The following is an 18,432-nucleotide window of genomic DNA, read 5'->3' as shown; positions in this document are numbered from 1 at the left end:
GAGATCTATAGAAATGAAAATATGCTGTGTGTATCTGTTAACTTACTTTCCATCATTGTTTGCTACTACCCACCGAACACCTGCGTTGATGATATTCTTCTTGACATCTGCCAAATCCTAGACACAGTGCCCACCTGTGCAAAAATTCTACTCGGTGGCGATTTCAACGGTCGCATTGATGGTGATCACGTACGGGGTGAGATCCTATGTGAAAACCTACAATTTTCTGGCCTCCGCTGCATCAACTCTCCAAAAAATTGCACTTATTATTCCCACAACGGCTCGAGTACGATTGATCTTTTCTTTACAAAAAATATAACAGCAACAATTCCGGCTACGCAACAGATGTTTCAGACAAAACATCAGATTGTTTCCTGCAGAATAGTTTTTCATGCCGGGAAAGTCGACAAGAGGAAACAGCACGCCCTCCTCTTCGACCCTAACACCTACGAACAGCATCAACTTGTCATGTATGACAACTTGTCAGATTCAAATAACTGCTACTCTCATTTCCTTAAATTAAGCTACAACATCTCGAGACCACGCAAGAAGAGACATTCAAAGCCGTGGTTCGAAAGGCACTTCTATCAAGCGCACAAAACTTTGAAACTACAATAGTACCTAACAAATACCGGGGAAAGCAATTTGGGGAGCTATTCTCAAGCGAAACGGTCTTTCAAGGCACTATGCAGAAAAAAACGCACAGCACACGAGAAAGATCGCGAAGAAACTATTATTATCACAGCAGAAGCTGACCGATCCAAGTTTTGGAGCATTTTGAGTAGCAAGAAACGCCCCAACATGCCATCTCAAGTACAACAAGACGTGTGGATGACTCATTTTGAAGCCTTATTCCAAGGCGAGAGAGACGTTAGCTTCCCAGAAGAACCCAGTTCATGCGACTACTACGACGACCTGGACCGCCCAATTTCTCTACCAGAAGTTACACAAGCAATATCAAGACAAGCCAACAACAAAGGTCCAGGACCTGATATGACTACCGGTGATTTTTTGAAACAAAGTTTTGGTCTCCTGTATTTGCTTATTTTTACGCTGTTCCAGGTCTGTTTTGACTCAAAAGCCATTCCCGATGCCTGGCGAGTGTCAAATCTGATACCGCTTTACAAGGGAAAAGGCAGCAAAAAAGATCCGGATTGCCACCGGGGCATAGCCCTCTTAAACTGTATATATAAATGTTATACATCGATACTCCACAACCGGCTAGCTACTTGGTGCGAACAGCATGGAAAAATTCCTGACGTCCAGTATGGCTTCCGTAGAGGTAGATCAACCATTCATGCTATTAGCATTCTCAGGGAGAACATTGACACATCAATCGCAACAAATGGCCACCTCTATGCGTGCTTCATCGATTTCCGTAAGGCTTTCGACAGCATTGATCGCTCTACTTTATTACAAAAATTGGCGAAGATGGGTGTATCCAACAATTTTATGCTCGTCCTACATGATATCCTACGTCACAATATAGTACATGTCGTTAATGATGGTTATCTATCTTCCCCGATACTCCAGCGGCTTGGTCTACCACAAGGAGACAAACTCTCTCCTCTTTTGTTTTCCCTGTTTATTGCTGGTTTGGCAGAAATTTTTGTTCAGTGTAAGCGTTTCTGCATATTCTATGCAGACAATGTAGTAATCACTTCATCATCACCGTTTGACATCCAGTTGGCTCTTTACAGGCTCGGTATTTACTGTAAAAACAACAACATGAACGTTAATGTCGGTAAGACAAAAGTCATAAAATTTCGCCGCGGAGGCAGATTAAAGAGTACAGATTGCATCTACTACATGGGGGAAGACATTGAATTCACCAACTCCTTTGAATACTTGGGCCACCAACAAGAAAACCGCCCACTTGAATGAAAGACGAAGAAAAGGTATAAACAACATCAACGCCTTGTTTGCAAAAGTCAATATTCAAAAACTACAGCTCCAGCATGCACACAGACTATTCATGAGTGTTATTCTGCCATCGGCTGCTTACGGTTGCAGCATTTTTACAGACAGTTTAGAGCACGCAAAACCAGTTGCAGGGTACTTCTGGAAACGCTGGTCTGGGTTATCCAAATATGCGTCTACTAGCCGACTGCTACATCACATTTTTGAAAACGACTTTCTGAACATCGAAAAATCAACTGGGCAAACGCGCAGAGCCATAGCCAGCTACTATAACAACGGCCTACATAACGCGATTTGTAAGACTGAACGCTGCTACAAACCGGACTGCTCATGTGATTGTAAATAATGAGACTCTGCAGCTGATAACTACAACCAGGTGCTAGACAACTGCTCGTATCTCAAGGATCTACAAACTAGAATGCGGTTGGTGAAAATCCTTCATAGACAGTGAACATTTTAGTTTTATCTCATTTGAGGTGTTTAAATTAAACTTTTTCTCTTTCTCTCTCTCTCTCTCTCTCTCTGAGCTTTTTCAATTTGGGGTAACAGGTTAGATTGGAAAATTCAAGGTGTGGTCGTATCAAGCCCAAGCCTTTGTAGATCAAGCCACTTGATTTGTCCGTTTCGAGAAAGTTTTTATGATAATTGCTATCATGAAATTTCCTTTTGATACTTTTTCGTTGATAAGTGTTTCGAAGGTCAGATGTTGTCCATCCAAGAGCATAGGTTTTTCTCAATTTCGAATTCGTTGATCTTCTCGCAATTTTTTTTTCTTTTCTCTTTATTATGCTAAAGTAATCAGAAGGTCAAAGTATCATAGTAACCGAGGTTACAGTCAGGAGTCCCTTCATCATGTATTCCAGTCAAAATCCTTGGAAATTTCTAGATATGGAAGTGATAATGTTAAAAGAAGATGACAAGTGCAAAGTTCGCCGATTGGAGATCCTTAATTGAGGAGTTCTTCTTTTGTTTCTATTTTTATTTTAAGGGCATATGTTTCGAAATTGTGTTAAAACTGAATTATACTGTGTACTAGTAGTCGGTCTCAAAAAACAAAGTTCGCACTTCTCAGTGTTCAAGCTCAGACCGTAATTTTGTTCCGATCTCAGAATGTTTTTGAGGTCCCGGAGGTACCTTATACTCGTCGGCTAAATTTCCATCATCTAAATACCAGATGTTACTTTTCGACTCCAACTGTTTGCCTAGTGTATGAAATGTTTCCGCAGAAAGGGATGGGGCTTCAGGATCACCTTGTTGAGTTTCGTCTCCTGACATTATGACAGAGCTTCCGTAAAAAAGGTACGTCTCAGCGTGTTGCTTATGGCAATACGCGATACGTCTCAGCGTGCTGCTTATGACAGTCGGTCTCAAATTCACTCTATTTGTATGAGGGCTATAAGCTTTGCGCCAAAAAAGAAAAGTCCTAGGGGTTCGGGTATTTTGCCATCTCCAATGAGGTTTGTAAGCTTAGTAAGCGATTTCAGAAAACTAAGTCCTGCACTGCCATTCGACTTACTAACAAGATCTTTAAAATTTTGAGGAACTATTTTATCAGGACCTGCTGCTGATCCGTTTGGAAAAGACATTATCGTTTTGTATAGGTCGAAATCGGTTACGAAAAAACTATCCAACTTTTCTGGATATGGGGCTGCAAATTTGGCTCGCTGAGGGTGCTTAGACAACAATTTTTGATAGTTATCGGTCAAAAAAGGAGCAATGTTGACATCCGAAGTTTTACCATAAGCGCAATAGGTGTAATTATACGATTCGGGGCGATTTGAATAAACGTGATTCCTCATTGTTTCTCTATTTAGAGAGTTAAAGGCATTCTTAAAATCTAGTTTTAAAAGCACAGTGTCTTTTGGATTGTCGTCGCGTTCGATTTGGTTTCGAAACGAGTGCGTAGCTATTTCTGCTCCTCGTTTGTTACCGCATCCTACCTGTGCGTTTCCGAATAAACTTTGTCGCTTGGAGAGGGCCTTGCTTCCAGCGCATTTAGACGCGATACGTCTCAGCGTGTTGCTTATGGCAATCGGTCTCAACCCTGAGTCTAATTTTATGATGGCGATAAGCTTTGCGCCAAAAAAGAAAGGTCTTAGGGGTTTGGGTATTTTGCCATCTCCAATGAGGTTTATCAGCTTAGTAAGCGATTTCAGAAAACTAAGTCCTGCACTGCCATTCGACTTAATAACAAGATCTTTAAAAATTTGAGGAACTATTTTATCAGGACCTGCTGCTGATCCGTTCGGAAAGGACATTATCGCTTTGTATAGGTCGAAATTGGTTACGAAAAAACTATCCAAATTTTCTGGATATGGGGCTGCAATTTTGGCTTGCTGAGGGTGCTTAGACAACAATTTTTGATAGTTATCAGTTGAAAAAGGAGCAATGTTGTCATCTGAAGGTTTACCATACGCGCAATGGGTGTAATTATACAATTCGCGGCGATTTGAATTCCTCATGGTTTCTCTATTTAGAGAGTTAAAGGCTTTCCTAAAATCTTGTTTTAAAAGAACAGTGCCTTTTGGATTGTCGTCGCGTTCAATTTGGTTTCGAAACGAGTGCGCAGCTATTTATGCTCCTCGTTTGTTACCGCATCCTACCTCTGCGTTTCCGAATAAATTTTTTCGCCGCTCGGAGAGGGCATTGCTTCCAGCGCATTTAGACGCGATACGTCTCAGCGTGTTGCTTATGGCAATCGGTCTCAACCCTAAGTCTATTTTTATGAGGGCGATAAGCTTTGCGCCAAAAAAGAAAGGTCTTAGGGGTTCGGGTATTTTGCCATCTCCAATGATGTTTCTCAGCTTAGTAACGATTTCTTAAAACTAAGTCCTGCACTGCCATTCGACTTATTAACAAGATCTTTAAAAATTTGAGGAACTATTTTATCAGGACCTGCTGCTGATCCGTTCGGAAAGGACATTATCGCTTTGTATAGGTCGAAATCGGTTACGAAAAAACTATCCAACTTTTCTGGATTTGGAGCTGCAATTTTGGCTTGCTGAGGGTGCTTAGACAACAATTTTTGATAGATATCAGTTGAAAAAGGAGCAATTTTGTCATCCGAAGCAGCAAGTCTTACTCATCCCTTTACATTTTCTTCATCAAGCTTACTAATTATTAGCTTTATTCTCTGCTCGAAGTCACTCAGAGGCGGGCTTGAAACTTGGGGATGGGGTTTTGGAAGTGAAACGTCATTTGCTCGAATTTTTTATTTATCAAAGAGCTCAGGCTTGTGGTCTGTTTGCATCCACTTCTTTTCGGTTGCTCCAAAAAAAACAAGAACAACGTTAAAAAAAGTTAGCCATTTTGTAACATCTTCTACATTGTAGACGATGTCATGTAATTTGTCTCACAGACTTTCCGCCAAGAGAACACGCGAGTTTTTTGGACTCTCTTGAGTACTCGGACATTTGAGATGGCTGTTTTAACATAATTGTCTAGAACTAAATCGTTACCTATTATTGATTTATTAACAGATTTAACATCAACGTATAAAGGACACTGAAACCATTGGTTTTTCTTAGAGTCGCTAAGAGAAATATTATGAAACCAACTACGACAACAATCACATCTAATCCAATTTATCAGTCCTGAAGATTTTATGCAATTTTTGCTTGTACACTCTATGTTGTTTTTCCTCATCTTGACGCAGTATAAAGGTAAAAAAAGGATTTTGACTGGACTTTAGGGGACTGAACTAACCCATGATAAGCGGTTAGTGGGAGTTTTATAAATCAGCAAAAAAAATAAAAGACAATTAAAATAACTTAAATTTTAAAATCGAATTATAAAAATTAAAAACAAGGAACAATCTCACCCGAGCTCAGTAGGTCCAGCAGTCAACCACCAGACTCATCAAGCCAGTTCCAGTTTCCCACCTCCCCACAGAAAGCCACTTGACCGATCTGTCTCCAAAATCCCTCAGAGGGCGCTACACAAACAGGCACAAACATCAAACATAACAAATCTATTTAATAAGTTTATCATAACAATTAGGCTAAAAGGTTGTGATAAACTTATTGCATTAGCCTAATTGTTGTGATAAACTTTTTAAATAGTGTTTTTCATGTTAAAGGTCTGTAATCTTGTGTGGAAGGCCCTCAATGGAGGGATTTTAGAGACAAAATTCTGAATGTCTTTTGCAAGTAGAACACAAAATAGAAAACGATCCAGATACCATATCTTCAAGATTGATTTCTCGCAATTGATTTCATAATTTCTTACTGAGCTCTTTAATATTTCCTACAGTCATCTGCACGCATTTGTTGAGGCCAATTTTTTATTACATTTTATTACATGATTTCACGCATTGGAGCCACCAGAAATCTTTCGCTTAAACCGATAAAACCTTTGGATTGATTCAATCGGGCCCAGGGGACTTTCTATTGCATTGGCCTAATTGTTGTGATAAACTTTTTAAATAGTGTTTTTCATGTTAAATGTCTGTAATCTTTTGTGGAAGGCCCTCAATGGAGGGATTTTAGAGACAAGTAGAACACAAAATAGCAAACGATCCAGATACCATATCTTCAAGATTGATTTCTCGCAATTGATTTCATAATTTCCTACTGAGCTCTTTAATATTTCCTAAAGACATCTGCACGCATTTGTCAAGGCCAACTTTTTATTACATGATTTTACGCATTCGAGCCACCAGAACTCTTTCGCGTAAACAGATAAAACCTTTGGATGGATTCCATCGGACCCAGGGGACTTTCTATTGCATTAGCCTAATTGTTGTGATAAAGTTTTTAAATAAGGTTTTTCATGTTAAATGTCTGTAATCTTGTGTGGACGACCCTCAATAGATGGATTTTAGAGGCAAAATTCTGAATGTCTTTTGCAAGTAGAACACAAAATAGCAAACGATCCAGATGCCATATCTTCAAGATTGATTTCTCGCATTTGATTTCATAATTTCTCACTGAGCTCTTTAATATTTCCTAAAGACATCTGCACGCATTTGTCAAGGCCAACTTTTTATTACATGATTTCACGCATTCGAGCCACCAGAACTCTTTCGCGTAAACCGATAAAACGTTTGGATGGATTTCATCGGGCGCAGATGACTTTCTATTGCATCAGCCTAATTGTTGTGATAAACTTTTTAAACAGTGTTTTTCATGTTAAATATCTGTAATCTTGTGTGGAAGGCCCTCAATGGAGGGATTTTAGAGACAAGATTCTGAATGTCTTTTGCAAGTAGAACACAAAATAGCAAACAATCTAGATACCATATCTTCAAGACTTCTCCAACCAGACCACTCCTAATTGCTGATTCCCAGGCCAGACATCTTCGAGTAGGAAACTTGAACGTCTTGTCACTACCCGGTGTCAGTGTAAAACACTTTTACATTTATCTGCCTCCTCATAATCTGTTCGACCTCGTCATTATTTTTGTCGGCGGAAACGATCTGTATAACTACACCCGATCGACTTCAAACCCAGCTACTCAAGTAGCCGACAACATTGCTGACTAAGCAAATTTCCTTTGTGAACGAGCTTCCAACGTATTCGTCATCGATGTACCAGAGCGTGACAAAAACAAAACGAGATCAAAATCTGTAAACGATTTACTTCTCGCCAAAGCCGAAAGGAAATCTAACTAGAAGGCCGAGGTCAAGTGGAAATTCAGAAACGTTGCGATTTTTATTACAGGTGACAGATATTTTACGAACGATCACTACCATCTAAACGGAGACGGTCTGAAAAACCTGAAAAATCTCATCAAGAGAAAAAATCTGTATAAGAAGTACTCGAAGCTTTTGAACGATTGTTAGTGCACGTGCAGAAACTGGTAGCTCAAGTATACATCAATCTTTTCTTTTTTCTATCCTTATCTTTACGTGACCGTTACAGATAAAATTAATCTACCAAAGGTCCCTTCAGGGGCTCACGGGTATAATTTGTTAGTTGTCTCCTCTGGCTTAAACTTTCTAAAGATCCCCTCAGGGGCCACCGGATAAGTTTAAATCAATTTGTGTTTAAACTCCACCCTAACTCTAACGAACTATCCAATTGCCCCAATCGAACTCAAGCAATGAAATGACGCGTGATAACTGCGCTACGTGCAACAAGAAAGTTAAAAATGACAACAAATTCGTTTGTTGCATTTGTAATAAAGCATTTCATTTAACAACAGAGGGTACAGAGTTTGAAAAGAATACTATAGAAGATCTCTGAACACTTAACGACAATCTTATCCACATCTGCAATAGTTGCAAACCGAAAAAAAACACGATTTTTTGTCAAACTTGGAATCAAAGTTGGTAACAAAAATAGACGAAAACCTGAAAAAATTTCAAAAGGAAACAAATAATCAAATGAAAAAACTTTAGGAACAAATGAAAACCCTAACCGATAAATTTGAAAAGTCAAAAAACATCCTTACAAATGTTCAATCGGAAGTCATAAACGTGAAAAAAGATACCAAAACATACAAACAATCCTTAGTAAAAGTGAATCTTGGAAAATCAATTTCAAGTCCCGAAAAAAACTTCGCTAGGAGTATATATACGAGGTATACCAGAATCAAGCTCAAACTCGGCTGATGATAGATTACATGCTGATTTTGCCGAAGTATAAAAGCTTCTTCAACATCTTAACGTCGAATATAAAAAACTTACTAAAGCGCAAAAACTCGGTAAATATGACGCAAGTAAACAACAACCAAGAACACTCCTGATAAATACTGAAAACCAAATCAGCCGAGATCTTACACTGAGGGCGGCAGACAAGCTTGAAGATTACCTAGAAAAAACTTAGAGAGTTAATCAATTAACCTCGAAAGATATTTGGGTAAAAAATCTCATAATTGAAATATTGGAAAACGAAAAAAGGATACCATTAGAAAAAAGCACTTACGGCGATGAGACAAGTGACTCAGAAACCGAAAAATGACTAGCAACAATCTCAATTATGACTTTTAAAACTCGAAGTTTAGTAGATATAAACAGTAGAACAAAGTTTTCAAATACGCTAAATACACACGATTACGACATTTTATGCTTATCAGAAACTTGGTTAACTTGCGAAATCCCATCAGCAGCGCTTTTCCTAAGTACTTACCAGTTATATAGAAAAGACCAAATGACAAATGATGATCGTAAAACAAAACATGGCGGAGTACAAATTGCAACCAAAAACGACATTCTTCACGAACATATCTCATTACAAAATGAACATTCCGATTGTATAACCATCAAAAATAAACCTAAAAAAGACAGCAAAATTTTGCTTTGTTGCATACACAAAGCTCCGTAACCAAGTGTCTACCAATGGGAAATAAAGGATTTGAAAACCTTATTAGAAAACGTTCAGCTTAAGGCAAAGGAGTGTCAATGTAATCTGATCATTCTAACAGGTGACTTAAATCTAACACAAACGAACTTGTTAACTATGTCATCAAATCTTGATTACGAAAAACAAATAACTGATGCACTTGTTGAAAGAAACTTCAGCAATCAATCGACTAGTCAATTAGACGTTGTCCCAGCCAATAATCCAGATTCCATGGTCAACTGCGAATATGATAATATTTTACAAAAAGATCTTATGCAAAACGACAAAAGTTTTTCCGACCATAAACCAACTGTTACATCTATCGAACTCGAAAAGGAGGAAACGCAGTTTACAGTAACTGATATAAAATACGCTTTTAACAAGGCTGACTGGGACAAACTTAATAAAAGTATCCAGTCGAGTTTCTGTCATAAAACCCGGAGCATATCACCATCCTTTCTTTTCTGCACGCAAGTGATGCTGTCTAAACTTTAAAGACATTTGTAATAAGATAAGCTTTGGAGTCCCTCAAAGAGACAGGTCAACTTCTCTGCACATTTTCCGAAATCCTTCTGAGCTTTTTCAATTTGGGATACCAGGTTAGATTGGAAAACTCAAGGTGTGGTCGTATCAAGCCCAAGTCTTTGTAGATCAAGCCACTTGATTTGTCCGTTTCGAGAAAGTTTTTATGATAATTGCTATCATGAAATTTCCTTTTGATACTTTTTCGTTGATAAGTGTTTCGAAGGTCAGATGTTGTCCATCCAAGAGCATAGGTCTTTCTCAATTTCGAATTCGTTGATCTTCTCGATCTTCTTTTCTCTTTATTATTTTATTATGCTATTGTAATCGGAAGGTCAAAAGTATCATAGTAACCGAGGTTACAGTCTGGAGTCCCTTCATCATGTATTTCAGTCAAAATCCTTGGAATTTTCTAGATATGGAAGTGATAATGTTAAAAGAAGATGACAAGTGCTTCAGTCCTTTTCAATTAAAATCGATACGGGTTACGTTTTTATCAATAAGAACACGCAACTCGATACGAGAAAATATAAAATACAAGTGTTACAAATAAAAAACTTCGTCGAAAGTTACTTTGTCATCTAGTGTTCCAATAACGCAGGCGGCGTTCGCAATCTGTATTGCCAGGGAGAATCTATGTTTTAAAAAGCTGCCTGCTCTGGGTTCCTCAGTGCATATGCTTAGGTTCATAAAAAGCTTGCTCAAATGAATTTCTGTGCTGGGGCCGGCCGCGCCCTGAATTTCAAAAGCTAGCGGTTGAAAAAGATATCCATCTTTTACAAGATCTTTATACTTGTCAATTTTTTGCTCTTCCGCTTCAGCGGCAGCCATACCAGGGTTACAAACAGACCCGACATTAATTCTACAAGGAGCTAAGGAGTCTACTACCGTTACATCCCACAAGAGCTGCTTACCAACAGCCCATGGAACGAGCGTCAAACCGTCTGGTCGCTTCTGATCGGTCCTGTAGAGGTGTTGTGGTTCTAAAACAGACGGAATGTGAGTAGAAGATAAACTCTGCTTTTTAAGGGCAATCAGGTTTGAAAGCCTAGAGAATCTCCCTGCACTTTTGAGGCAAGAAAGACCATGCCAATCATCCTCGGTAACGTCTTTTCCGCACTCGCATGTATGCCGTTCGCATATTTTTGAGCCTAATTGAAGTCCTATTGCAGTTCTGAGTTGTTGGATCGACTGTTTTAACCTTAATTTTTTGCACGGGATGACGTTCAACCACTGGAAGCCATATCTAATTGGAACGCGCTGAAACTTTTTACGTCCGCTGGTTCGAGTCGTAAAATCAAGTCTGCATTTTCGCTGTCAAAAATTGGTTCCGTCCATTTTTTTTGGATTTCATTTGCCGGACCCATTTCAATTTTTCCAAGTTCAAACCACCGTTTAAGCGCATCATCATATGTTCCATCCCCATGCTCCAAACCAAAGATTTCGCTCAAGGTATCTTTTGCTCCTGCTGCTGAGGCTAAGAAAGCGGGTTAAGCGAGTAGATGAGCAGAAGAAACGCCCAAGCCAACTTTGGCTGCCGGGAGAACTGCTTGCAAAAAACATAGAAGTTTTCGCATGCTAAAGCAATTTTTCAGGAGGTAAAAACCAAATGGGCGTCTAGTTTGTCAAAGACACCCGAGATTTTTTCAAGCTCCTTAATTTTTTCGTCGAGCAATTCTTTCAAGCAAAGTTCGCCGATTGGAGATCCTTAATTGAGGAGTTCTTTTTTTGTTTCTATTTTTATTTTGGGGCATATGTTTCGAAATTGTGTTAAAACTGAATTATACTGTGTACTAGTAGTCGGTCTCAAAAAACAAAGTTCGCACTTCTCAGTGTTCAAGCTCAGGCCGTAATTTTGTTCCGATCTCAGAATGTTTTTGAGGTCCCGGAGTACTACCTTATACTCGTCGGCTAAATTTCCATCATCTAAATACCAGATGTTAATTTTCGACTCCAACTGTTTGACTAGTGTCTGAATTGTTTCCGCAGAAAGGGGTGGGGCTTCAGGATCACATTGTTGAGTTCCGTCCCCTGACATTATGACAGAGCTTCCGTAAAAAAAGGTACGTCTCAGCGTGTTGCTTATGGCAATGCGCGATACGTCTCAGCGTGTTGCTTATGACAATCGGTCTCAAATTCAGTCTATTTGTATGAGGGCGATAAGCTTTGCGCCAAAAAAGAAAGGTCTTAGGGGTTCGGTTATTTTGCCATCTCCAATGAGGTTTATCAGCTTAGTAAGCGATTTCAGAAAACTAAGTCCTGCACTGCCATTCGACTTACTAACAAGATCTTTAAAATTTTGAGGAACCATTTTATCAGGACCTGCTGCTGATCCGTTCGGAACGACATTATCGCTTTGCATAGGTCGAAATCGGTTACGAAAAAACTATCCAACTTTTCTGGATTTGGAGCTGCAAAATTAGCTCGCTGAGGGTGCTTAGACAACAATTTTTGATATTTATCACTTGAAAAAGGAGCAATTTTGTTATCCGAAGCAGCAGCCCTTATTCATCCCTTTACATTTCCTTCATCAAGCTTACTACTTATTAGCTTTATTCTCTGCTCGAGGTCACTCAGAGGCGGGCTTGAAACTTGGGTTTTGGAAGTAACACTCAAGAGAGTTTTTTTGGACTCTCTTGAGTACTCGGACATTTGAGATGGCCGTTTTAACATGATTGTCTAGAACTAAATTATTACCTATTGTTGATTTATTAACAGATTTAACATCAACGCATAAAGGACACTGAAACCATTGGGTTTTCTTAGAGTCGCTAAGAGAAATATTTACACAACTTATATGATACCAACTAGGACAACAATCACATCTAATCCAATTTATCAGTCCTGAAGATTTTATGCAATTTTTGCTTGTACACTATTTGTTGTTTTTCCTCATCTTGACGCAGTATAAAGGTAAAAAAAGGATTTTGACTGGACTATAGGGGACTGAACTAACCCATGATAAGCGGTTAGTAGAAAATTTATAAATCAGCAAAAAAAAAATAAAAGACCATTGAATTAACTTAAATTTTAAAATCGAATTATAAAAATCAAAAAGGAACAATCTCACCCGAGCTCAGTAGGTCCAGCAGTGAACCACCAGACTCATCAAGCCAGTTCCAGTTTTCCACCTCCCCACAGAAAGCCACTTGACCGACCTGTCTCTAAAATCCCTCAGAGGGCGCTACACAAACAGGCACAAACATCAAACATAACAAATCTATTTAATAAATTTATCACAACAATTAGGCTAAAAGGTTGTGATAAACTTATTGCATTAGCCTAATTGTTGTGATAAACTTTTTATATAGTGTTTTTCATGTTAAATGTCTGTAATCTTGTGTGGAAGGCCCTCAATGGAGGGATTTTAGAGACAAGATTCTGAATGAATGTCTTTTGCAACTAGAACACAAAATAGCAAACGATCCAGATACCATATCTTCAAGATTGATTTCTCGCAATTGATTTCATAATTTCTCACTGAGCTCTTTAATATTTCCTACAGTCATCAGCACGCATTTGTCGAGGCCAATTTTTTATTACATGATTTCACGCATTCGAGCCACAAGAAATCTTTCGCGTAAACCGATAAAACCTCTGGATGGATTCCATCGGGCCCAGGGGACTTTCTATTGCATTAGCCTAATTGTTGTGATAAACATTTTAAATAGTGTTTTTCATGTTAAATGTCTGTAATCTTGCGTGGAAGGCCCTCAATGGAGGGATTTTAGAGACAAGTAGAACACAAAATAGCAAACGATCCAGATACCAGATCTTCAAGATTGATTTCTCGCAATTAATTTCATAATTTCTGACTGAGCTCTTTAATATTTCCTACAGACATCTGCACGCATTTGTCAAGGCCAACTTTTTATTACATGATTTCACGCATTCGGGCGACCAAAACTCTTTCGCGTAAGCCGATAAAACCTTCGGATGGATTCCATTGGACCCAGTTGACTTTCTATTGCATAGCGTAATAGTTGTGATAAAGTTTTTAAATAAGGTTTTTCCTGTTAAAAGTCTGTAATCTTGTGTAGACGGCCCTCAATAGAGGGATTTTAGAGGCAAGATTCTGAATGTCTTTTGCAAGTAGAACACAAAATAGCAAATGATCCAGATACCATATCTTCAAGATTGATTTCTCGTAATTGATTCCATAATTTCTCATTGAGCTCTTTAATATTTCCTACAGACATCTGCATGCATTTGTCAAGGCCAACTTTTTATTACATGATTTCACGCATTCGAGCCATCAGAACTCTTTCTCGTAAACCGATAAAACCTTTGCATGGATTCCATCGACCCAGAGGACTTTCTATTGCATTAGCCTAACTGTTGTGATAATTTTTTAAATAGTGTTTTCATGTTAAAAGTCTGTAATCTTGTGTGGAAGGCCCTCAATCAAGTCTGCAATTTCGCTGTCAAAAATTGGTTCCGTCCAATTTTTTTGGATTTCATTTTCCGGACCCATTTCAATTTTTCCGAGTTCAAACCACCGTTTAAGCGCATCATCATAGGTTCCATCCACATGCTCCAAACCAAAGATTTCGCTCAAGGCATCTTTTGCTCCTACTGCTGAGGCTAAGAAAGCGGGTTAAGCGAGTAGATGAGCAGAAGAAACGCCCAAGCCAACTTTGGCTGCCGGGAGAACTGCTTGCAAAAAATATTGGAGTTTTCGCATGCTAAAGCAATTTTTCAGGAGGTAAAAACTATAATGGGCGTCTAGTTTGTCAAAGACATCCGAGATTTTTTCATGCTCCTTAATTTTTTCGTCGAGCAATTCTTTTAAGCAAAGTTCGCCGATTGGAGATCCTTAATTGAGGAGTTTTTCTTTTGTTTTTATTTTTATTTTGGGGCATATGTTTCGAAATTGTGTTAAAATTGAATTATACTGTGTACTAGTAGTCGCTCCCAAAAAACAAAGTTCGCACTTCTCAGTGTTCAAGCTCAGGCCGTAATTTTGTTCCGATCTCAGAATGTTTTTGAGGTCCCGGAGTATTAACTTATACTCGTCGGCTAAATTTCCATCATTTAAATACCAGATGTTAATTTTCGACTCCCTTTGTTTGACTAGTGTATGAAATGTTTCCGCAGAAAGGCGTGGGGCTTCAGGATCACCCTCGATGGAGTCCATCGAACCCAGGGGACTTTCTATTGCATTAGCCTAATTGTTGTGATAAAGTTTTTAAATAAGGTTTTTCAAGTTAAATGTCTGTAATCTTGTGTGGACGGCCCTCAATAGAGGGATTTTAGAAGCAAGATTCTGAATGTCTTTTGCAAGTAGAACACAAAATAGCAAACAATCCAGATACCATATCTTCAAGATTGATTTCTCGCAATTGATTCCATAATTTCTCATTGAGCTCTTTAATATTTCCTACAGACATCTGCACGCATTTGTCAAGGCCAACTTTTTATTACATAATTTCACGCATTCGAGCCATCAGAACTCTTTCGCGTAAACCGATAAAACCTTCGGATGGATTCCATTGGACCCAGGGGACTTTCTATTGCATTAGCCTAATTGTTGTGATAAAGTTTTTAAATAAGGTTTTTCATGTTAAATGTCTGTAATCTTGTGTGGACGTCCCTCAATAGAGGGATTTTAGAGGCAAGATTCTGAACGTCTTTTGCAAGTAGAACACAAAATAGCAAACAATCCAGATACCATATCTTCAAGATTGATTTCTCGCAATTCACTCCATAATTTCTCATTGTGCTCTTTAATATTTCCTACAGGCATCTGCACGCACTTGTCAAGGCCAAATTTTTATTACATGATTTCACGCCTTCGAGCCATCAGAACTCTTTCGCGTAAACCGATAAAACCTTCGGATGGATTCCATTGGACCCAGGGGACTTTCTATTGCTTTAGCCTAATTTTTGTGAAAATTTTTTTAAATAGTGTTTTTCATGTTAAATGTCTGTAATCTTATGTGGACGGCCCTCAATAGAGGGATTTTAGAGGCAAGTTTCTGAATGTCTTTTGCAAGTAGAACACAAAATAGCAAACAATCCAGATACCATATCTTCAAGATTGATTTCTCGCAATTGATTCCATAAATTCTCATTGAGCTCTTTAATATTTCCTACAGACATCTGCACGCATTTGTCAAGGCCAACTTATTATTACATGATTTCACGCATTCGAGCCATCAGAACTCTTTCGCGTAAACCGATAAAACCTTTGCATGGATTCCATCGGACCCAGGGGACTTTCTATTGCATTAGCCTAATTGTTGTGATAGTTTTTTTAAATAGTGTTTTTCATGTTAAATGTCTGTAATCTTGTGTGGAAGGCCCTCAATCAAGTCTGCAATTTCGCTGTCAAAAATTGGTTCCGTCCAATTTTTTTTGGATTTCATTTTCCGGACCCATTTCAATTTTTCCAAGTTCAAACCACCGTTTAAGCGCATCATCATAGGTTCCATCCACATGCTCCAAACCAAAGATTTCGCTCAAGGCATCTTTTGCTCCTACTGCTGAGGCTAAAAAAGCGGGTTAAGCGAGTAGATGAGCAGAAGAAACACCCAAGCCAACTTTGGCTGCCGGGAGAACTGCTTGCAAAAAATATTGGATTTTTCGCATGCTAAAGCAATTTTTCAGGAGCTAAAAACCATAATGGGCGTCTAGTTTGTCAAAGACATCCGAGATTTTTTCATGCTCCTTAATTTTTTCGTCGAGCAATTCTTTTAAGCAAAGTTCGCCGATTGGAGATCCTTAATTGAGGAGTTCTTTTTTTGTTTCTATTTTTATTTTGGGGCATATGTTTCGAAATTGTGTTAAAACTGAATTATACTGTGTACTAGTAGTCGGTCTCAAAAAACAAAGTTCGCACTTCTCAGTGTTCAAGCTCAGGCCGTAATTTTGTTCCGATCTCAGAATGTTTTTGAGCTCCCGGAGTACTACCTTATACTCGTCGGCTAAATTTCCATCATCTAAATACCAGATGTTAATTTTCGACTCCAACTGTTTGACTAGTGTCTGAATTGTTTCCGCAGAAAGGGGTGGGGCTTCAGGATCACATTGTTGAGTTCCGTCCCCTGACATTATGACAGAGCTTCCGTAAAAAAAGGTACGTCTCAGCGTGTTGCTTATGGCAATACGCGATACGTCTCAGCGTGTTGCTTATGACAATCGGTCTCAAATTCAGTCTATTTGTATGAGGGCGATAAGCTTTGCGCCAAAAAAGAAAGGTCTTAGGGGTTCGGTTATTTTGCCATCTCCAATGAGGTTTATCAGCTTAGTAAGCGATTTCAGAAAACTAAGTCCTGCACTGCCATTCGACTTACTAACAAGATCTTTAAAATTTTGAGGAACCATTTTATCAGGACCTGCTGCTGATCCGTTCGGAACGACATTATCGCTTTGTATAGGTCGAAATCGGTTACGAAAAAACTATCCAACTTTTCTGGATTTGGAGCTGCAAAATTGGCTCGCTGAGGGTGCTTAGACAACAATTTTTGATATTTATCACTTGAAAAAGGAGCAATTTTGTTATCCGAAGCAGCAGCCCTTATTCATCCCTTTACATTTCCTTCATCAAGCTTACTACTTATTAGCTTTATTCTCTGCTCGAGGTCACTCAGAGGCGGGCTTGAAACTTGGGTTTTGGAAGTAACACTCAAGAGAGTTTTTTTGGACTCTCTTGAGTACTCGGACATTTGAGATGGCGGTTTTAATATAATTGTCTGGAACTAAATCATTACCTATTGTTGATTTATTAACAGATTTAACATCAACGCATAAAAGACACTGAAACCATTGGGTTTTTTTAGAGTCGCTAAGAGAAATATTTACACAACTGATATGATACCAACTAGGAAAACAATCACATCTAATCCAATTTATCAGTCCTGAAGGTTTTAAGCTTTTTTTGCTTGCACACTCTTTGTTGTTTTTTATCATCTTGACGCAGTATAAAGGTAAAAAAAGGATTTTGACTGGACTTTAGGGGACTGAACAAACCCATGATAAGCGGTTAGTGGGAATTTCATAAATCAGCAAAAAAAAACAAAAGACAATTAAATTAACTTAAATTTTAAAATCGAATTATAAAAATCAAAAACAAGGAACAATCTCATCCGAGCTCAGTAGATCCAGCAGTGAACCACCAGACTCATCAAGCCAGTTCCAGTTTTCCACCTCCCCACAGAAAGCCACTTGACCGACCTGTCTCTAAAATCCCTCAGAGGGCGCTACACAAATAGGCACAAATATCAAACATAACAAATCTATTTAATAAGTTTATCACAACAATTAGGCTAAAAGGTTGGGATAAACCTATTGCATTAGCCTAATTGTTGTGATAAACTTTTTAAATAGTGTTTTTCATGTTAAATGTCTGTAATCTTGTGCGGAAGGCCTTCAATGGAGGGATTTTAGAGACAAGATTCTGAATGTCCTTTGCAAGTAGAACACAAAATAGCAAACGATCCAGATACCATATCTTCAAGATTGATTTCTCGCAATTGATTTCATAATTTCTCACTGAGCTCTTTAATATTTCCTACAGTCATCTGCACGCATTTGTCGAGGCCAATTTTTCATTACTTGATTTCACGCATTCGAGCCACCAGAAATCTTTCGCGTAAACCGATAAAACCTTTGGATGGATTCCATCGGGCCGAGGGGACTTTCTATTGCATTAGCCTAATATTTGTGATAATCTTTTTAAATAGTGTTTTTCATGTTAAATGTCTG

The 18,432-nt window shown here is 38.6% G+C and overlaps 2 protein-coding genes across 2 annotated transcripts in view; one reads left to right on the top strand and one right to left on the bottom strand.

Annotated features, from left to right (window-relative positions):
- Positions 1-5,909, bottom strand: part of LOC134853552 (mitochondrial Rho GTPase 1-A-like) — a 31,564-nt gene extending 25,655 nt beyond the window's left edge. Inside the window, exon 1 of the mRNA XM_063869552.1 lies at positions 5,893-5,909. The gene's annotated coding sequence lies outside the window, so the exon portion shown is untranslated. The remainder of the gene's footprint in view (positions 1-5,892) is intronic.
- Positions 1-18,432, top strand: part of LOC134853352 (UV excision repair protein RAD23 homolog) — a 524,307-nt gene that overhangs the window by 14,460 nt on the left and 491,415 nt on the right. The window lies entirely within an intron of this gene.

Source organism: Symsagittifera roscoffensis, chromosome 8, assembly GCF_963678635.1.
Source record: "Symsagittifera roscoffensis chromosome 8, txSymRosc1.1, whole genome shotgun sequence".
NCBI lineage: Eukaryota > Metazoa > Xenacoelomorpha > Acoela > Convolutidae > Symsagittifera > Symsagittifera roscoffensis.
This window is presented reverse-complemented; position numbering and strand designations above follow the sequence as displayed.